A 23,808-nucleotide genomic window follows, 5' to 3' on the forward strand; every position below is an offset into this window, starting at 1 on the left:
CAAACTGTGACTGACGGAGTGAGAATCAAAGACGCGACTGGCCAAGTATCGGCAGAGTGTGACGGACCGTCAAACTCTGGCTGACCTTTGTAAGTCCTTCCCAGGCGGTCGGCAAAGCTGAAGAGGGAGGCAGGCAGAATGTGGGTGTGCATTTACTCCGTTATAATGACGGATGCGATATGAAAGAAGAATTACCAGATGATCCACGATCGGCAGAACAACAGGAAGTAGAACATGTACAGGCTGCATTCACAGCAAAAATAAATGGCATATAAGTGACAGTAATACCTGATACAGGGGCGAGTGCCTCTTGCATAGATGATCAGTTATTTAAATGTATAGATTGTGTAAAGAAGTTACACAGTTTGCCAGTGGAAAATTGTAAGGTCGTAGGTGCTCTACTGGGCAGAGTGCAAGTGATAAGGAATCAAGTGCAGGCTGAGATTGCCATGGAAAAAGAAGCCATATTATGCTCATTCCTTGTGGTTAAGAATCTTACAGGGCCTTTGCATACTGGGAGTTGATGCGCTGCCAGAAATGAAGGCTAGAATTGACCTCTTCCGGGTCAACTGCACTTTATCCTATCGGAACCAGCAAATTGACCTGGCACTGATAAGGACTACGGACGCGTATATAAATTACTGCCGGAATGTCCGAGTAACTGTAAATGATCCATATACATTGAATATCAATGACGGTATCATTAATGAAAACAGTAATGAACTGGAACCCGATTGGGATTGGGAAGCTGTTACTATCAAACAGCGAATTGAAGAAAAAGTAGCCGAATCATCTTACTTAAGCCTGTCACAACAAGCTCACTTGAGTCAAGTATTAAATCAATTTGTAAAAGTATTCTCAGAGAAACCGAGAATCATTAAGGGATATAGCCGGCCGGGGTGGCCGAGCGGTTCTAGGCGCTACAGTCTGGAACCGCGCGACCGCTGCGGTCGCAGGTTCGAATCCTGCCTCGGGCATGGATGTGTGTGATGTCCTTAGGTTAGTTAGGTTTAAGTAGTTCTAAGTTCTAGGGGACTGATGAGCTTAGAAGTTAAGTCCCATAGTGCTCAGAGCCAACCATTAAGGTATACAAATTTGATATGCAGGTTAAGCCCCATCAAACATTATGTCGTGCTACCTACTCTATACCGTGGTCTAAAAGGCCGAACCGTAGGAAAGGCGTAAATACATAGTTAATTGAGATTTATTTCATGTATGTTTAATTTTATGTATATGCTTATTATATATGTGGTAGTTTTTAAGTATGTGTATAACTGAGTTGCCTGTGAATGAAGGTCATGCATTTAAATGTGTGCCGTCAAACAAAGTATAAGTAAATGAATCCGCGCAATGGCACTTTGCACAAAACTGGAAAATAGAGAGGCATTGTGCATGGTTGTCGGAAACGCATTCTAGCAGCGGATCATTGACCGAATGCGAAAAACATGATGATTTATACTCTAAACAGTATAATACCTGAAGCTATGACAGATAATTAACATCTGCACAGATTCCAGCTTGGAAGTACTTGCAGTTACACCCGTACCCTTACAGGTAAGACAAATGCAAACTCAGCAACAATAACAGCAATGAATCAGTGTTGAATGAATAGAAAGAGATATATAAAAAAAATCTTCTGGACCCACGAGTCCAGAAAGACTAACTGGTAGACACATAATATATGAGATGCCAACTAGATCAATCACTTAGTACAGAGTGATAAGATATATCAAGAAGGAACTCTGATTTGTATAATGTGTAAAATATTATTACGTAAAGTGAGAGCCATATTTCTTATGTAACTTAAGTAATAGGTGTTAAAATATGTTCCAATTTACAAATGAGACTATCCAGACGGTTAGTTAGTGCAATGCGGATAAACTTAATCACTAATTGGAATGTGAGGCAAAAAGTGGGCAGTAAACTGTGTGGTAACACAATGGGTGGTGTCTGTATTTAGCAGTGAAAAACTGTTGTTTAATTACATTGAACTAAGATAAATAAAGTTAACAATATACATGGTGGTGCCTTCCCCAAGAAACAATTCAATATGCGAAATAATACTGACATTCATGCTGTGGAAAAATTTTTCTGTGGACAAGAGAGCCTTCCTATGAACGAAATATACCCAGTGGACTGTGAATGGACTCTACGGGTAGCGCACAGCGAACTACGCAATGCGGGGCCGACAACCGCACGCTAGAAGTGACGGAGGCCAAACATAGTGAAGTGAAAAGTGTCACAACAATTTACTCGCATGAACACTAACCACAGCGACAGTGTGTAGCCCTGAGTAGTGATCACCTAGAGAGAAAAAAAGTGATTAAATCAGAGTAGTGAAATGTGCGAGTTCGAGCCAGAAACTTATTTGAAGAACTGGACCTCATACGTTCGTGCATTATATCAGTGCATACAAAACAGAAAACGCGAATGACTGCGGAGTGCTTGAAAACTAACATTTCTTTCAGCACTTGCTATATGTGTATTTGTCTTGTTTTGCTGATGAACTGATACGCGGTCGAATATTTGCATGTTACGCGAGGCGAGCGGCCGGCAGATGTTCGTGACTGCACAGCTGATGCGCCGCGCCTGTCGACTGATCGTCAGCTGTCTGCGCGGACGTCACAGCGCAGGTCAACGAACTGTCGCTAACTGTGGCAGGCTGCCGCACACGCTTCTGTCGTCGCCAAAAACAATTCGCCGACTACTTCGATGTAATTTCGAAATGTATTTCTGATTGACGACGAATTAATAAACACCGGCTACAATGGAAACTTTCACCGTAACAAACCTAATGTGCAAGGGATACAGAAAGTGAAAAACTGACTGGTAACTAAAATCTTAACGAATATTCCAAATAATTTTGTAAACTATATATATATTTCTTGTTGTTATGTAAATGTGCATGTTATACAAAATATGTGCCAAGACAGTTACAAATAATGCAGGCACAGACAGACATTTTTCGCAAAGATGACCTTTAATAGTTCAAGACAAACAAATATGTACGTAATTTCAATTAACATCTATTTATTGTTGTAATGTATGTGTATATAGACATATACAGGGTGAGTCACCTAACGTAACCGCTGGATATATTTCGTAAACCACATCAAATACTGACGAATCGATTCCATAGTGCTAACGTGAGGAGAGGGGCTAGTGTAATTGGTTAATACAAACCATAAAAAATGCACGGAAGTATGTTTTTAACACAAACCTACGTTTTTTTTAAATGGAACCCCGTTAGTTTTGTTAGCACATCTGCACATGTAAACAAATTAAACAAATAAGGAATCAGTGCCGTTTGTTCCAATGTAAAATGTTAATTAATAACATCCGGAGATATTGTAACCTAAAGTTGACGCTTGAGTACCACTCCTCCGCTGTTGGATCGTGTGTATCGGAGAGCACTGAATTACGTAGGGATCCAAAGGGAACGGTGATTGGAGGGGGGGGGGGGGGGGGTTGTACAGAAGAGACTGGAACAGCACATTACGTCCACATGCTAACACCGTTTTATTGGTCTTTTTCACTGACGCGCATGTACATACCATGAGGGCTGAGGTAAACGTACACACGTGGTTTCCGTTTTCAATTACGAAGTGGATTAGAGTGTGTCCCACTGGAAACGCGTCGACGTATGTGGTATCAGCACGATGGTGCACCTGCACATTCCGCAATTAACACTAGGTTGACTCTTGACGGGATGTTCGACGGGCGTTTCATAGGACGTGGAGGACGCATAAATTGGCCAGCCCATTCTACTGATCTTACACCTCTGGACATCTTTTTGTGGGGTACGTTAAAGGAGAATGTGTACCGTGATGTGCCTACAACCCCAGAGGATATGAAACAACGTATTGTGGCAGCCTGCGGCGACATTACACCAGATGTACTGCGGCGTGTACGACATTCATTATGCCAGAGATTGCAATTGTGTGCAGCAATGATGGCCACCACATTGAACATCTATTGGCCTGACATGTCGGGACACACTCTACTCCACTCCGTAATTGAAAACGGAAACCACGTGTGTACGTGTACCTTACCCGTCATGGTAATGTACATGTGCGTCAGTGAAAAAGACCAATAAAAAGGTGTTAGCATGTAGACGTGATGTGCTGTTCCAGTCTCTTCTGTACCTAAGGTCCATCACCGTTCCCTTTGGATCCCTACGTAATTCGGTGCTCTCTAATACACACGATCGAACAGTGGAGGAGTGGTACTCAAGCGTCAACTTTAGGTTATAATATCTCCGGATGTAATTAACATTTTACAATGCAACAAACGGCACTGATTCCGTATTTGTTTATATGTTCAGATGTGTTAACAAAACTAACGGAGTTCCATTTAAAAAACGTAGGTTTGTGTTAAAAAACACACTTCCGTGCATTTTTTTTATGGTTTGTATTAACCAATTACACTAGCCCCTCTCCTCACATTCAGTCTGTGGAATTGATTCGTCAGTATTTGATGTGGCTTACGAAATATATCCAGCGGTAATATTAGGTGACTCACCCTGTATATTACTTTGTTGATTAATTCAGTGGTTCAAATGGCTCTGAGCACTATGGGACTTTAACATCTGCGGTCATCAGTCCCCTAGAACTTAGAACTACTCAAACCTAACTAAGCTAAGGACATCACACACATCCATGCTCGAGGCGGGATTCGAACCTGCGACCGTAGCGGTCACGTGATTCCAGACTGAAGCGCCTAGAACCGGATTAATTCAATGAATATATTGTCAGCATAAACAATATAAAGAGAGAGACTGAATGTCAACAATCAGAAGGCTCCGGGCGAGGATTTTGACCCGTTTTTCCTTACGGCTGTAACCCAAATGATGGAGCATAAGCGAATTCGTACCGAGTCTGTAGTTTTCCAGATTGTTCACATTCCTGACACAAAATATGGTTGGAACAAATTAATTTACAAACCTGAAATAATGAGATCGAAACATATTTATAACATAGGAACGATATAGTACGAATATAACCATACATGTAACTATGACATGAACACCAATGTACCTACCTTAATCATGTAAGCATGAACACTTAAATAATGATGTAAGACGGCAGTGAGTCTGTACATAAAGCAGTAAATCACATTAAGTACACCCTCAATAGGGGGCCCATGTGACAGTACGTTATATAAATGGACATTTGGAGAAAAGAAAAAAAAAAGTTTTTGTTATGAGACGTGTGAATCATAAATTATCTAAAGGCTATTATGTCAGCGCGGTGTATAACAAATAGTAAAGAATGTAAGTTATTATTATCGAAACACAAATATCGCCTGGAGGTAGGGAGCCGTCGTAGCGATGGATAACAATTAAGGAATGTTTTTCTGTATTTTTGCAAAATAAAATTAAAATTATTATTAGAAAGTGTGTATTATTGACTTAGTGGGCACCTATCATTATAGTAACATTACTTATAATTGACAAAGCTTATTTCAGCAGTTAGAGTTGTGGGGAGCTCTTCTTCCCTAGCAGCATTTAGTCGGCCATTACGCTGACGATTCATGTTATTAAATGTAAATGCGAGAGACTTCTCAATTTTGATCTTTCATTAATTTTAAAGAGAGTAGTTATGGATTTCATTTACCAAAATTCACAGCACTGAATGTGTTCAGTATGTTTCATTTTTGCCGCCTAACGGCAGATGAGATTCTCCCGAGTTTTGCCTTGCAAATAACGAACAATAAATATTAAAAATAATTCCATTCAATAAGTTCAGCAATATCTCAGTTAATCTTGGAGTAGTTTGGTACATAAATAACCAATAGCCCCTGAGACACCCATATTTTCTTTTCTAAATAGCAGCTCTCACGCAAACCATCTATTAGAAGGCGGTGTGTCGCGCGTTGTGTTTAAAAAATTATTATATTGTACGAACTTCGGGCAGCCGATGTCCGAACGAGAATCATCGCGCTATAAGTTAGTCAAAAGTCTCATGCTAGCCCACAATATTTAAAGACACCTCAACCAAAATCTTAAAATATATAATTATAAAAATAAAAATATATATTTATCCCTTGATAAGTGGACCCACACATATATATACTACTGGCCATTAAAATTGCTACATCGCGAAGATGACGTGCTACAGACGCGAAATTTAACCGACGGGAACAAGATGCTGTGATATGCAAATGATTAGCTTTTCAGAGCATTCACACTATGTTGGCGCCGGTGGCGACACCTGCAACGTGCTGACATGAGGGACGTTTCTCATACACAAACAGCAATTGACCGGCGTTGCCTGGTGAAACGTTGATGTGATGCCTCATGTAAGGAGGAGAAATGCGTACCATCACGTTTCCAACTTTGATAAAGGTCGGATTGCGGTTTATCGTATCACGATATTGCTGCTCGCGCTGGTCGAGATCCAATGACTGTTAGCAGAATATGGAATCAGTGGGTTCAAGAGTGTAATACGGAACACCGTGCTGAATCCTAACGGCCTCGTATCACTAGCAGTCGAGATGGCAGGCATCTTATCCGCATGGCTGTAACGGATCGTGCAGTCACGTCTCGATCCCTGAGTCAACAGATGGGGACGTTTGCAAGACAACAACTATCTGCACGAACAGTACGACGGCGTTTGCAGCAGCATAGACTATCATCTCGGAGACCATGGCTGCGGTTACCCATGCCGCTGCATCACAGACAGGAGCGCCTGCGATGGTGTACTCAACGACTAACCTGGGTGCACGCTTGGCAAAACGTCATTTTTTCGGAGGAATCCTGGTTCTGTTTACAGTATCATGATGGTCGCATCCGTGTTTGGCGACATCGCGGTCAACGCACATTGGAAGCGCGTATTCGTCATCGCCATACTGGCGTATCACCCAGCGTCATGGTATGGGGTAGCATTGGTTACACGTCTCGGTCACCTCTTGCTCGGATTGAAGGCACTGTCAACGGTAGACGTTACATTTCAGATGTGTTACGACCTGTGGCTCTACCCTTCATTCGATCTCTGCGAAACCCTACATATCAGCAGGATAATGCAGGACCACATGTTGCAGGTCCTGTACGGGCCTTTCTGGATACAGAAAATGTTAGACTGCCGCCCTGGCCAGCACATTCTCCAGATCTCTCACGAATTGAAAACGTCTGGTCAATGGTGTCCGAGCAACTGGCTCGTCACAATACGCCAGTAACTACTCTTGATGAACTATGGTGTCGTGTTGAAGCTGGGTGGGGAGCTGTACCTGTACACGCCATCCAAGCTCTGTTTTACCTAATGCCCAGGCGTATCAAGGCCGTTATTACAGCCAGAGGTGGTTGTTCTGGGTACTGATTTCTTAGGATCTATGCAACCAAATTGCGTAATGTAATCAATCACCTGTCAGTTCTAATATATATTTGTCCAATGAATACCCGTTTATCTTCTTGGTGTAGCAGTTTAATGGCCAGTAGTGTACTTATACCGTAATATGAGTCATTTCCCATGGGCTATCAGGCAAGCAAAAGGCGAAGAATATTGAAGCTGTGAACCTCATGGTGACAAGATATAAGAAGACTGTTGTCGGAAAAGACTCATTGTGGTCTGTTTGTGCTTGCAACTTCATAGCCATAGAAGCAGTAATTTTGTTCGAATTTTGTAATTATATACTGTCCCACTATGGATGTAAAAAGTGTAAAAAATTGTACAGGGTGAGCACAAAGTCTTGCCCTGATTATAACAATTTATTACAGAACAACCGTTTTATATAATAATTTACATTCATTGCCGTTACATAGGTCAGTGTAAATAGATAGTAAACCTCAGCGTGTGCTCCCTTGGTAGCTCGGAGAATGTCGAGGTGGTATTCCAGTTGCCGCCAGGTGTTCCGTAACATCTGTTCTGTCACAGTACCCACAGCAGCTTGTATCCTAGCCTTGAGTTCGTCGACGTCAGCAACTAGTGTGACGAAGACTCTGTCCTTGATATAGCCCCAGAAAAAAAACTCATAGGGCGTAATGTCTGCAGAGCGAGGTGGCCAGGGTGTTGGACCGTTCCTTCCGATCCGGAAATGCTTCATCCAGGAAATCAAGCACTATCAAATCTCAGTGGGGGAAGGGGGAGGGGTTAGCTGCTCCATCTTGCTGGAAAATTATCCATGGTTGTTATTCTTCTATCTGTGGGGCAATGAACTGTTGCAAAACGTCTAGGTAAATGTTAGTGGTAATGGATTTTTTCGCGATCAAAAAGGTCCAAAAACCTTGTTATGCATGAGGCCGCACCAAACATTCACTATTTCGCTGTAACTATACAGTAGCATGTGGAGACTCTGAACCCCTTACACGGAAATTATGCCTATTTACCATTCCGCTGACATGAAAGGTGGATTCATCGGTAAAACATATGCGATTTAAGTAATCTTAGCGCCATCAATCCTGTTGAGAATCTCAGTTGCTAATTCAGCACGTGTCAGCAAATCATTCGGTTGCAAGGCCTGCACGATTTGCACTTTGTAAGCATGCAACCTAAGCCTTTCATGAAGAATCTTCACCACACTTGCTTGCGGTATTTGAAGTTCACGTGATGCTCGACGAGTTGATTAGATGGGCTCCGTTGAAACGATTGCCGAACACGATCGACAGTTGCATCGCTCACATGAGGCCTGCCACTTCTAAGACGACCTTCAACGCTGCCTGTTTCGTTACTTTGCATACCATCGCTTTATTGATTTAACGTCAGGAGGGCTGCGTCAATAAGAAGCGCGAAATTGACGCAGAAAAAACTGGTGGGAGATTTCGTTTCGTGAAATCAAAGCACACTTTGCCCTTTCTCCTGCTTCGACGTCATTTCGCCAGCAACTAACGTGACCTGACACACCGAGTCGGTGTTGTGGAGTACTAGCGCCATGTGTTGGTCACAGCAACTGGTAACACTACCTATGTAACGACATCAAATGTAACTTATTATGTCTGTTATTCTATTATAAATTTTTATAATCAAGGCAAGACTTTGTGCTCACCCTGTATATCTGTTAGCATAATTTCATTAAATCATTTAAGAATGTATTCAAAGGTAGTTATAAACTGTTTTTATCACACCAATAAACAATTATATTCAAAAGACCTCCAAATCAAATAACTTTTAAACGTGAACCGGCACGAACTGAATGAGCACGCCGTCAGAAATATTGTATATGACTGATCCCTGTTGCTGGTCGGGGGACTTGCCTTGCGATATCACATGTATTCGCGCTGCCCATGACTGGGTAAAAATCTTTCTGTTTAAAGTTCCACAGCGGATCAGGATATGATAGAATGAGGGGTGGGATGCAAATTTACTCATAGTTCTTCAGTTCGCCAAGAGTGCAGCACTACTGAGTCTGTAGGTTCCGTGTATCAGTATCTTGAGTGGGAAGCGTTGGATGCAGTCGCAACAGATATTTTTCGCATTTGTGAGCTTCAGTCCTATGGTACGTGTTCAGCTATGGTAAGTGTTGCGCTGTAAAATAACTGTAGATGTATTTTAAAACGATAATAGTTCATGTATCCACCTGTGTTATATATAACTGTGTCTTTACCGTTTAGTGCGCACCTTAACACATGTTTTACGTGTTGTTACATGCACCTGGTTGCCATATTGGATTAGACATATCACTGTGCATCTCTCGGGAACGTTGGGGAAGATGCCATATTTTCTTTGAGGTACATCTACGTGTACGTGATTACTCTGCTATTCACAATAAAGTGCCTGTCAGAGTGTTCAATGAACCACCTTCAAGCTAACTCTCTATCGTTCCACTCTCGAACGACGCGCGGGAGAAAACGAACACTTAAATTTTTCTGTGCAAGCCCTGTAACCACAATCTTGCTGTCTCTCTATCGTTCCACTCTCGAATGGGGCGCGGAAAAAACGAGCACTTAAATTTTTCTGTGCGAGCCCTTATTTCTCTTATTTTATAATGATGATCATTTCTCCCCACGTAGGTGGGTGTTAACAGTATTTTTTCGCAATCGGAGAGGAAACTAGCTATTGAAATAGAATGATAAGATCGCGTCACAACGAAAAACACCTTGTTTTAACTATTGCCACTCCAATACACGAATCATGTCTGTGGCAGTATCTCCCCATTTCGCCACAATACAAAACGAGCTGCCCTTCTTCGTATTTATTCGGTGTCATCCGTCAATCCTACCTGATGCGGATCCCACACCGCCTAGCAATACTCTAGAATAGGGCGGACAAGCGTGGTGCAAGCAGTCTCTATAGTAGACCTGTTGCACCTTCTGAGTGTTCTGCCAATAAATCGCAGTATTTTGTTTGCTCTACTCACAACATTATCAATGTGATCGTTCTAATTTAGGTTATTTGCAATTGTAATTCCAAAGTATTTAGTTGATTTTAAGGCCTTCAGATTTGTGTGACTTATCGCGTAATCGAAATTTAGCGGATTTCTTTTAGTACTCAAGCGAATAACTTCACACTTTTCTTTATTCAGGGTCAACTCTGATTGTTGTGGACAGGTACCACTGTGCTCTGCTGTTGGGTATCTTCATCGATGAATGGTACAGACAATTCCAGATTCTTCTCCTGCTGCAACACGCCGGCAATTTCCGCTACAAGACGTCCGGAGTGCCTTTACTGGAACAAAAGTTTAGTGGAAGTCTTAGAGCACATGTGTGGAACTATCCACCTATGTCTGAAAACAGCATTTTCTCCTGTTGATATAAACACTTGTTTGACAGCCAAAGGTATGTTCTGAAGACCAGTTTTGAAATATGTATTTTCTGCACAAATCATGGGGAACCTGAGGATGTACTGTCTTTCTTATTACAATTCAAATGTTCCACTCCCTCCGTGTCCCATTATCCTGATTTCCAAGCATATCGCTACTCCTTCATTTTCAGACTTCATATGTGTTCCTTGTCACTGAATTCTAGTAGGTCTTATGTTCTGAACGTATAACATTGTCGCTTCATAATACATAACAGGCTGCTCCACATATCCTACACAAGTCGCCCAGCATGTGGAACAGCATAGGACGCCTACTTTGTCCTAGAATTATGAATCACTTTTCATTAGTTTTACTCGCCAGCTGAAATGGTTCACGGTGCGCTAAAATCCTGTCTAATTGATAGAATGTTATGGGGTTCCCTGTCAGATGACTTAAATGTAACTCCCTGCTTTAGGTGACTAAGTGTCTGTGTGTGAAGTGTAGTGAAGTGTTTTAGTTGTTGGTCAGTAATATTGTTAGATGCTGTTTTTCTTTTTATTGTTTGTCTAATGCAAGCACTGCATAGATTAGTAAAAACAAAATAAAGTTTCGAAAAAGTGTCATTAGTAAAACTTTTAACGACATTAACAATTTTTTTGTGAACGAATAACTGATAATCGACTTTGAAATGATCATTGTCAGAACAAAAGAGCTTGGAAGAAGCTTCCACACGGCATATACTGTACGTTATGAGGGCAAATATAAGAGGCTGAGATCGTTAGGTTCTTTAGCTTACAACTTGATGGTAAATCCATTTGGATATTTGTGGTATGAATTCAACAGTGTTTTGCACAAACCTGGTCAAGAACAGGCTATTTTGACCAATATTTCAGAGTAGATAATTTCATGAAAAAAGTTAGTTGTGAATAACATAACACTTTTACCGACTAGAAGCTCGATTTGCAGGATCATAACTAAGTATACATCGTGAGATGTTGGCTGCTGTGCCGGATATCAGCGGCGTTCTTGTACGATATTTCGACAACATCACTCGTTATCTTCGCCAGGTGCCACCTAAGACTGCTTATCGAGTCACTGATCAACAAGTCTTTTCTCGGCTTGAGCTGGTGCAGGCTAAGTATTTGTGTCCAATTCCTGCGCAACCTGTCGGTGTTGCTTGAAGAGGCATCTGTTTATCTGAAATAAAAATAAGATACCTTTGGGCTAGCAACCTAGCGGTTAGTTCTCCTGATGTGGTGGGCCTCTCAGGGCATTATTGTATGTTGCACAGAACCTCCGCTTCTTCCTCTTCCGATTGGGGTTGACCAATCAGTCCGCTACAGAGTGGCGATGTCGTCCCTGTCTTCTGGAGTGAACACTGGCACAGCACTGATGTCGATCAGGTGATCCCACGGGACAACTTCGTGCAACGCCGTTAGTTGGGACTGAGCGATAATAAAGAGTATATGCGGAAGGAGAAGCTTAGGTTTCCCAGGAGGAGTGAAGGGGTAATAATAATAGCGCCTGCAGAAATAGATGTAACAGGTATAGAGTTTGTTACAGGCTAATTTCAGCGCTGGCACGCCAGTCGGGAACATTAGAGAAGGGAGAAGACGTCAGCCAATCGCCCACTGACCGACCCCTCTCCAGGATGACAACGCGACAGCAGTGGCCCTTATGTCAAGAGGAAATAAGCGCCACGACCGACTGGTGACGCCCCAGTAGAATAGCAGCTTCAGGATAGGCACTTGCATAGAAGCGTCAATGCGAGTGACTTTGCTTGTATTCTATATGCAGTGCAGACTAGGAATTGTTTATAATGAAGAAGATAGATTATTTTGAATGTCACCCTTTGCTTGCGACAGACCTGTGTAATTGAAAAAGGTAAATATTGTCTCTTTCCTTATTGTAATAAAACTCATTAATACGATTGGTCTGATTGTTTGCCTAGTGATCCGAAAGGCAGGCATCCTAGGCGCCACAGATTTAGTATATTTAAGCAGCTTTTTTCTGTTCTGATGGGGAGGTGCTGGGCGTCTTGGCTGTTGCTGATGCGTCATCGTACTTCCACTGACTGCAGCTATGACTGGTGAGCTACTGCACTTGCCTTACACCTTTGGTATTGCCAGATATTACAGTGGGGTCTCTCAAGAGCACTGGTCGTTCTGGGGCTGTGGAAGAGGATGACCTGCTGTAACCCTATCTGTTTGGCTATGGAGAGAACCATTGCTAGTTGAACATATTACTACTGTAGGTTTGATACCCTCTCACCTAAGAATAACATCATTTACTTCCTGGACCGGTGGAAATCGTCTCTTGTGCGGTGGGAAATGTAGACTGATTAGCCTTTGCAAATAAGGTCCACAGTTTGAACACCATTAAACATCTGCACCAACTGCGAAATGCATTTTAAGCCTATGGGTGCATAACAATTATGCATGATGTCACAATTTCGAGCCGCTATTTTTGGCTGAATTGTGAAACAGGCCAGTCAGGCCACAGCATACGAGGCAAACACCCACAGTGTTTCTTGCCAATTTTTCACCCATGACATCATGGTCATGTGGCTGGATACAGTGGCGGATACGGTGGCGGTATTGTCAACTAGGTCACTCAGTCTCCGCACATCAAGATGATCAAACACACAATAGAAAAATTTGGGAAGCATTTTCCATTAGGATAACACCCAAAAACGATAAATAAAGACATGTACTTCTACACCAACAGCTCATCACAGACTGAGCATTACCAGCATTTTTACAAGGGGTAGGGAGGGGAAGGGGTGGGAGGGGAGGGGAGAGGATGAGCTTTTCCTGCTAATTATCAATGGGATAACACTCAAAATAAGGGGAAACACCACTCTATGTCCTTCTGCACTAGCTGTACAGCACAGACTGAGTGAGTTTTCCGGCCATGTTTCGATGTTTGGAGGGTAGAGGAGATGTGAGTGTGAGAAGATTGGGGAGTAATTAATTTATCAATTTAATTAATTAATTTGATGTCAAAAGTGCAATGTTGTTAACCTTCATCAGCGTTTAGGGGCAGGGGTGGGAGAGAGAGAGAGTGAGAGAGAGAGAGAGAGAGAGAGAGAGAGTTCGTCATCTTGAATAGACTAGAACTGTCCTAGTACCCCTACTACTCCACTACTCATTGGCCGTTCTTACATTTTATCTGCTATCCAGCCAGAATTTTTGAACAAATTAAAATAGAGGTTTGACGTGGGAAAAAATGCAGCCCCTACGTTTTTAGTGTGACCTATTTCATTAATAATTCATATCTTATTTCTTGAAAAAGAAATGCAAATATGTTATGTTTTGGCGTCAGAATCGTCAGTTCTTATAAACTTTCCCTCCCGTACTCTTCAGGCATAGTGATATAAAGTGATGCAATTTTTGTGCGGTTTCAAACCTATTGATATATGATGGTTGTAGTTCGTCTGTGTTGACATACTAAATTTCCTCCATAAGATGGTACATTGGAGGGTGTGTATAGTGTTTTTATAGAGTGCTCCCATTCTCCTGTTTCTAGCGAAGTTGTGTTATGACTTCCTTCTCAGGAAAGATGACATGTTCCTCATGAGCTACAATAGTAAAATCGAGTGTGTTTAATACCTGAACGACCATTGGGAAATATATCGTAGTAGATGGCACTTCAGTTATTTTACGCTCTTGACTTACTGCAGGAAAAACAGCGTAAAATTTCTGAATCAATTCATCTCTGAGGAACGCATCCACCACAGTACTACATTCAACGCGATTTTTTTAAAAATCAGTAATACAAGCAGTTGATCAGTCTCATAAAATTTGTCAGAAGTCGATTTCATTGGCTGTCCCTTTGAAAAGCTTAAATCCTTCCTACCCAAAGTTAATAGTCTCTTCTGCTATACATTCTTCCGTTTTATGCATACAGACATTTACACGTAACTGAAAACCTTTTATAAACGGTTTTAAATATGTGTTTCTATCGTTAGTGTCACATACACCATACAGTATACAGGGTGCTTCACTAACTACTGCCACCATAACAACTTCGAAAGTATGATAGTAGCTGAAATGTTTGTGGGGCAAATGTTGCTTGGGACAACGGGGGCCATAATATGACGTTGATTTTTTTGTTGCTAGGTGGAGTCGCGTCAGAGATATGAATGTCAACTTAGTTTTTTAATTTTTTTAATGTGATACTGTAGCTGATAGCTGCTATCGACACGAATCCAATGATGTGTAACAGTAAGGTCTTTGAAGGTCAAAAGGTGGCATGAACTTCCATTTACAGAAGGTGTTCGAAGTGATGGCCATTGGTGCCAATACAGCGCTGCACTCGTCTTGTCATAGATTGAGTGGTATTCCTTATCATCAATAGCGTATTCTTCTTCTTCCCTTCTTTCTTCTTTGACTCAGTTTGATTTATTTACTGTCTGCAAGTCTTATTCATTGCTTTTACTAAAAGGTTTAAATTTCTGTTCGAAATGCTCAGCCCTAGTCAACTGCCTTGGTCTCAACAATCATAGTTATTGACGAGTAGACTTAAGTGCTAAAATAATTTTGTGTTTTGTCGATATGTTACCGTGTGCTACACAGACTCAGAGGCAACACCTATTTTATATACACCTTCAGACTATGTGTGCTGGTTTTTCCTTTTTTCATTTTTCAGTATGGCTTCCATTTCAAACAACATTTGCATTTAACATATAGACTGTCCTCAAAACAGTCTTATTATATGCTTCCTGTGGTGCATTCCTTTCCTGGAAATTTTTTGTTAAATCTTCAGTTTTCACTTCAACATATTAGTGATCTTTCTGTCTATTCGCACTCTCGGGTTGAATATATGAAGCACACGGAATTACCTCAATGGGTTGCTGCGAGGATCAGTAAAAAATTAATGCCTCCTAATGTTTTTTTCTCCTTCAATGAAGGTGCTTAACTGAAAAATTTGAATTTGACGCTATTCCGCAAAGATTCTTCTGCGATCCACTGCAGTAGTAACTTTCTGCGTCAGCAGATGCCAGTAATGCAACAATATGGCCGACTGCTGTGTTCGTATTAGACAGCGTTCTGTGAATAAATTCTTGAACGCTGAAAGTAAGTCGTCCATTAGCGTTCACGAACGACTGGAAAATGTGTACAGCAGTGTTAGGTGATAGGTTAGCCGCTGTAACTAAGCTGAAGGGCAAATACCATTCCCTGACGAAACACGGAGTGGCAGGCAGGTGACTGCAGTGACTCAACACAGCATTCAGCAAGTACATTTTTTGGAGCAGGATGCACAATAAATTCTGTCCAATACGTCAGAATCCTCGAACAGTTTAAAACACCTCTTCAGCGAGCGCCCAATTAAAACTACGGCAGATGTTCTTCTTTTTGCATGAAAATGCAAGACCACACACCAGTCGTCACACCATTGAAACTGGGTTGGAAGTCTTACCTCATGTCCCATGCAGCCCTGACCTGGCACCATCAGACTTCCATCTGCTCGGGCCGCTGAAAGAGGGTCACAGTGGGATTCACATGGAAGGTGAGGAGGCCTTCAAAACGACCATGCTTTGGAAGCAGGACCGTACATTTTACCACACGGGAAACATGCCCTTCTTAATCAATTGACCAAAACTGTGAAAATGTCTGGAGTTGATATTGAAAAGTCATAAATTGTTTGTGAACGTTGTGGTTTTCAATCTATGTAGTTTCATTTGAAATTGCTGCCAAATAAAAACAAAAGTAGGAGGCATTATTTTTTGACCGACCCTCGTAGTTACAACGAGCTGTGAAGCGCCTTGCAATCGATCTTGAATAATATGGGTTGGGTAATTTTTTAAGACGACTGCTGTTAATGTGTTTTTATTAGTTTCGAGTTTGTTTATTATTATTTTTCTGTTTTGATCTACTATTATCGCAAAGTGTTCTTTCATCACACTTACTTTATCCATCAGTTTGTCAATGTGGGCTTAATGCTCTTTAAGAATGTTCATTAACTCAGTTCCAGCTAGTTTTATCATATGTCCATTTTTGTCTTAGAAATCCATAAAGTGGTGCACTTACATGTCATTACACCACCTCTTAAACATCTCTAGAAAAGTTTTTCTGTATCGTCTGCCATTCACTTTTCTTATTTCGTCACTAATAGTAAGCCATACATACTGTGATTCCAGCACTAGGCATATATGCCATCGTCTCACAGATTCTGCTGTATGACAAGGTGTATTGTCATGCTGCTATAAACGATCATCGGCCCTGAGCGCTTCTCTACTGTACTCAGTACGCAATGCTGTAAAATGTGTTCCTATACTTTCGTATTTAGCGTTTTCCTAATCGCAAGCAAGGGACCACACCCTAACCACAAGAAACACCTCCATACCGTAATTCACTGTTGGCACTACACAATAGGGCAAGCAACTTTCTCCAGGCATTCGCCATATCCAAATCCTCTTGTTTGACTGCCACAGGGCATAGCGTGATTCACCACTCCAAATCACTCGTTTGGAGACATCTGCTGTACAGCAGTGTCGCCCTCTACACTACCTCCATCGTCGCTTAACACTGACTGAACATATGTGTGGCTTACGAAGAGCTGCTCGACCACAGCATCCGATTATTTTTGGCTCTCTTCGCACAGTCATTGTGCTAGGCAGACTGTTGGTAGCAATTTTGGACACATAAGTGTTTACTTCCGCAGATTTTATGCGGTTTTTTACAACCACCCTCTACAATGCTTGACGGTCTCTGTGCATCAGTACATGGTTTAGTTGCAGTTGTTCCTTCGTGATTAGATTTCACAATAACATTGTAAGTAGGCTGTTTAGGTTTTTATGTTGGTAACGCCACGTAGCAATCTGTATGAAAATCACTGACTGTGCAGTGTGCAGTCTGTGGCTGGTTTGCATTGTTTGAATATTTGCTATTGTAGTGGTGGGCAGTTGGATGTGAACAGCGCGTAGCGTTGCGCAGTTGGAGGTGTGCCGTCAGCAGTGGTGGATGTGGGGAGAGAGAAGCCAGAGTTTTGAGATGTTAATAAGCGGACGATCTGGACGCGTGTCCTTCATAAAAAGTAAATTTGTAAAGATGTATGTCATTTTGAAGATTATTAAGGTAAATACTTTGTTTGTTCTCTATCAAAATCTTTCATTTGCTGACTATGCCTATCAGTAGTTAGTGCCTTCCGCAGTTAGTCTTTTATTTAGCTGGCAGTATTGGCGCTCACTGTATTGCAGTAGTTCAAGGAACGAAGATTTTTGTGAGTTAAGTGATTCATGAAAGGTATAATTTATTGTTAGTCAGGGCCGTTCTTTTGTAGGGATTATTGAAAGTTAGATTGCGTTGCGCTAAAAATATTGTGTGTCAGTTAAGTGTTGATCAGAATAAGTAAAGAGAGAAACGTCTAAATACATTTAGTTTTGCTCAGCTGTTTGAAAATCAAATAACGTAGAGGTTTATCAGCACAGTCATTAATAATTTTCCAAAGGGACGTTACAACATTACCAGTCGGGCAGCTTTAGAAGGGTTTAAACGTCTTTGATAGATTTGTTACTCGGGTCGCACCCAATGACTAGTACATTAGACGTAACTAAGTTCTCCTGACCTGTCCATTATGTTGATACTACTTCTCTACTGAGCCACAATATTCCCCGCCTCCATTTATATTCGCTGATCCACCCCTCGTGGCACTAGTGATCAATTCCACTTTACATAAGGGTGTTCATATACTTTCGATTAGGTAATGGACGTATCACACATACAGCGTTTGTGGTTCTCTCTTTTGTCAACTTTACATTTCTGTCGACGACAAGGGAATCGAATCCCTCTCCGCACTGAACTGAGGCAAAATAATGCTGCTTCACAGCGTGAATTACGCGACTTGGCACTACAGCTTTGTCCGCGCATGTAACAGCATCCGAGGATGAGAGTTATACGGAAGGATTTACAGACGAGGACAGAGGTAGATATGCCCCAGTCATAGGAAACATTCTCCTGCATAACAACACATAGTTGACGGATCGTTGAATCCTAATTTTCTCTACTTGCTACAAAGAGAAAAGTCGCAGTGGTTGAGACACAGGACTAGAGGAGCTGGATTCACATCTCTGTCCACCCATTCAAATTCAGCTATGCTGTAGTTTCCACGACTCTACTAACAAGGATATTTGGATGGTACCTTTCAAAAGGATATGATCAGTTGTTTCCCGATCGTTCCCCAATCCAAGATTGTGCTGTTTCTAAAGATCTAGTCGCAGACCATCTTTGCATCCTACCTATCTTTGCATCTATGAGGAGGAGTTGCATTCAGTTCGCCCTCTGGGTATACTGATTTAGGTTTTGCATCGTTTTCTCAATCTCCCTAGTCGAACAATGCGACAAAATTGGTTTAAATGGCTCTGAGCACTATGGGACTTAACATCTGTGGTCATCAGTCCCCTAGAACTTAGAACTACTTAAACCTAACTAACCTAAGGACATCACACACATCCATGCCCGAGGAAGGATTCGAACCTGCGACCGTAGCAGTCACGCGGTTCCGGACTGAGCGCCTTAACCGCGAGACCACCGCGGCCGGCAACACTGCGACAGTAGCTTCAATAAAGGAGAGGGCAGTTTCTCTTCACACTCCTTCCCATTTGAACCAATCCTCCGTATGTTACGCCCTCCACGTCGGTCACAATCTGATAGGTAACAAAGGAAGCGTGCGAAACTACCCTCACAGATTTTATTCATATTTGCAAGCTGTGTACAGTACAACTAGGACTTAAACATATTTAAGTAGTAAGACGCAGCTCGAGAAAATCGAGTATGAACATTTTAAGCGTGATTTCGTACATGGTCGCTGGTAACCAAGGATTTTGCAGCCAAGAGAGTAAGCGCTTATGTCTGCGGATCGAACCTCGCTTCCGGTACTCCTTTTCATTTCTTTCCCACATAATTCAAACAGTAGATATGCGAGGTAGGTTGCGAAACTGTGTGATGACGGAGAACCACTTATGAAAGTAATCCAAGTTTGTTTTCCAATAGACGCAACGAAAAAGACCATACCCATCCAAAGATTCGGCGTTCATTGCAAGTGCTGTATGTTGCAATAATCAGTGATCAGTATCATCGTGATTCGTACTGTGTTCCACATGTTTCACATTATACTTGCAGCATATGTAGATAAAATAAAATGATTACACTGATTTGATTGAAGATTTTTATGTATCCATTTTTTTCCAATCTCATTACGAAAATTTTTTCGTCATTTTTCAGGATAAAGATTATGAAAATTATGAACGAAACTTTCAATAATGACAGCTCGCATCATCATAATAATTAATTTGGAGGGAAAAAAAAGAAAGAAACGCAGGCAGCGATGCTCGATCCATGGTCCTCGGGCTATTGAAACTAAACGCTGAACACACTTTTTTTCTTCAAAGGAATCTTGCTGGCGCCTAAAGGGAGAGGTGGGGGCTAAGAGGACAGGGGTCGCAACCCGAGGCCTGGTCACCATGTCCTGCTCCCCCCCCCCCCCCCACCCCCTCCTGAGAACCACGGGAAGCTTAGGGAAGGTCGAGTAGATGTACAGAGAACATACATGATTTATTTACTTATTTTTCAATTTTATATTATTATTAATACCACTGAAAATAGCAGGAAAGCGACGACATGAGGAGGATAACCAGCCAGACTCGGTGTATTGACTCATAGTTTTGCGGTGAAATACATTCTAATGACCATAGAATAACCGGTTCTAAGAGAGGAAAAGGCATGGATCAACTCCTCATTGCAGTAACACTCCAACTCTGGGAAGAGTAAGGAAGATGCTACAGAGAAAATTGGAGAAAAATTATTTGTGTTTTGGATTGCGGACAACTGCATAGTGGCGTTCATTAAGGAAGTGCCAAAAATCAAGAACATTTTTCTCGCGGTCGGCAAGCAAGTACCAAACTGCGTGTCCAGAAATCCACTTTACGGAGTTCGTCATCGTTTGTGGGTAGCATTTCGAATCCGGAAAGAGTAACAGGTGAGGAGGTATCTGACGAGAAGACGTACGGGTAATTAGGGACAAAGTCTGACGCACCTCTTTGCCGATCGGCACAACACTCGAGGCTCGTCCGTGTCCAGTACATCACAGACGACACAACGGGGTCTGCAAGATGCATTCCGTGAATGCGCGACCGGCGTATTCTCTCGCCACTGACCGTAAGGTACCATGCAGACTTGTAATCAGTTCAAATGTGTGTAAAACCTTACGGGACTTAACTGCTAAGGTCATGAGTCCCTAAGCTTACACACTACTTAACCTAAATTATCCTAAGGACAAACACACGCACCCATGACCGAGGGAGGACTCGAACCTCCGTCGGGACCAGCCACACAGTCCATGACCGCAGCGCCCATAGACCGCTCGGCTAATCCCGCGCGGCTTGTAATCAGTGTCAAGATAAGGATCGCATGCCCATAGCCAGACGGCACCCCAGTCGACGTGGGGATGCTTCGCCTCGACCACATTCACCACAGTATCACTTCACGGACGTAGCTCAGTTCGAGGCAAACACGGCGGGAGCAAAAGACGGGCGGCGGGACGTCCAAAAGCTGGATGGGGGCTGACAAGGGGAAGGCGTCAGACACGGCCAACCGATTCCACTCACTTTTGTCAGGTCGCTTGTGTACAACCTAAAACGAAACAATCTAAGATATTTTGGGTCAACACCCTCGCGTTTTTGAGAAAATCACACATGAAGGTTATGACAAGCATTTTTCATCATCAGGTATGGGGTCCGAAAACGCATACTTTTCCAGAAATCGAGGAAAGAAACTTTTACAAATGCCGCTTCTGTACCTATATGGTAAACGCTTTTCCCCGACAGCACCGATAACGCCACGTCCTAGGTAACTGGCTGGGAATCGGAGGACCCGGGCTCGAATCTCGAAGAAACCTAGCCGATGTTCTTCTTTTCGTTTGCATTTTTCCATATCTCAATTGATAGGGGTAGGAGGGTTAATAAGGTAAGTAAATCATAAAGGAATGATAATAATAATAAGGTAGGCAAATAAAGTTCTCAAACCTCTTGGGATAGTAAACAACTAAAATGTAACTGCAGGTCACTTTACAATGGCTCTTCCAGTCACTGTTACGTGTCCTCACTTTTCTTCGAACAGCTAGACGGGTGGTAATTAACATATAAACATTCGAAACAAATATACTCACGGCACCAAGAACATCTAATTATGCAATCTTTTGACAGCTACACCGTTCCTTCCGAAGAGTCAGAACTTGGTTTACATTTAAAAATACGTCTTTTTCGGGAATTAATTTTGATGCGTACCACGCATACAGTGTAATTGCCTGAAAAATCGATGCTGAAAGTTGTTTATGAATTATGCTGTGGATAGTTATTGCATCCGTGCGGTTGTTCAATTCCCGTTGTGTTTCCAGAAGCACACTGCAATTCTGAAGCCTGGAAATAAAGTTTTTAATCTGGCGATAGAAATAAACATCACATGGCTGGCACACAGTTGTGCAGTTTGGCAGTATTACTTTTACTGCGTACGTCGGCTGACCCTCGACATTTATAAACATTGTCATATATTGTAGTATTAATTTGTCCACTCCAGGAGTCCAATATTAGAAAAAACTTTGTTATGAGAAACGTATGGTTTTAAAACATTCTCAAGAAATGTTCTGTAAATCGCATTCGTCAGTTTCCCGTACTTGGAGCAGGTAATGTAAACATTTTCCAACGAGTCGATTAAACGATTGACCTCTTCAATAACCCGAAGACCAAATATAACATTCGTTTCTTATAAACACAGGAAAACTTTGGGCAACACTTTTCCAGAGGCTGTGATGGCATATTGCGCAATGCATGAATGTGTTAGTTTGTTTTTACTACCAACTGCGACAAGGGTTCGTTTTTCACCCTTCTGCGATAAAGTGCGTCGAATGTTCACCTGATACTCGCATTCTATTTATAGATGTTGATCACGTAATCACTATTAAAACCGGTCATAAGTGACGCCGTTTGAGTGCTGAAAAGAGCCGCCGCTTTCTGTATATCTTCTATATTTTGTACCTCCTTGTGAGAAACGTATTTAGTGACGTGCCGTTGACGAATTTTATACTCCGATTTGAAATTTCTTGCCCAAGATAATGATGCAGCAAACGTAAAATCCTTGTTGGCCGTATATTGAACCGCTGCACCTGCAGCCCACTCCTGAAGTATTCTCGTTGTTACATTCTCGTTACGAGAGCGGGATTCGACAAATCGGTCGTATGTCCACTTATTTATCGCCTGGTATTTGTCGTATCTTGTTCCTCCTTTAACGATATCACATTTCCATCCTTTCAAGTCCTTCTTCCTTTTCAGGCTGTTGTTGCTCTAGTCTTTTGTAGTGTTCGTAAGTTCCAATTTGGATGATTCCTGGCTAGCGCTACCGCCTTTAATTTTACTTCAATAGGTATAGTGCCGTAGTTTAATCATTTAATAACCGGTTCGTAATACTCATCGGGAACAGATGAAGCACATATTCCCTGTGACGTGGAGATTTCCAAAGTGTTATAACCATTCTGCGATTCACTAGTCGGGATATCTTCCACTGAATCACCTTCTGCTTCGTCTTCATGGTAGAGTACTTCAGTATCAACAAAAGTTATTTCGTTCGTCAGCTCCAAAAATCGCTCTACCATAGCCGCTCCTATCAATCTGAAACGCCGATAAACAGAACTGGCTGCTTCCGGTAGTGCATTGGTAATGCATGTATCTTGCAACACTTTTACAAACCAAAACGCAGCATCGGTAACTTCCCGCTTACCATCATCTGTGACAGGCTCCCAACTACATATTACAGCGCTAGTCGAAGGGTGTACATCCTCCATTATTCAGATTATGCACCTGAAAGATATGACACAACAAACAGTAACTAGTTCCTACTGCATAAACAGACGAGCTAATTACTACAAACTACATACTGTACTCGTCATATGTTACTTACGGAAGAACTCTGCATTCATTTACAAAACGTATTTCATTCGACGCATTAACGATGGAAAAATTACTACATGTATCCGCGAGGATCGCGGCAACCTAATGACGGAAAACAACTCTTTCCGATAGACTTCTATAAGGCTCGTGCTGGGCACCTTCGCTCTTCCAGGTTCACAACTATGATATGTCGAAGA

The sequence above is a fragment of the Schistocerca gregaria genome, chromosome 1 (assembly GCF_023897955.1).
Source record: "Schistocerca gregaria isolate iqSchGreg1 chromosome 1, iqSchGreg1.2, whole genome shotgun sequence".
NCBI classification, from domain to species: Eukaryota; Metazoa; Arthropoda; class Insecta; order Orthoptera; family Acrididae; genus Schistocerca; species Schistocerca gregaria.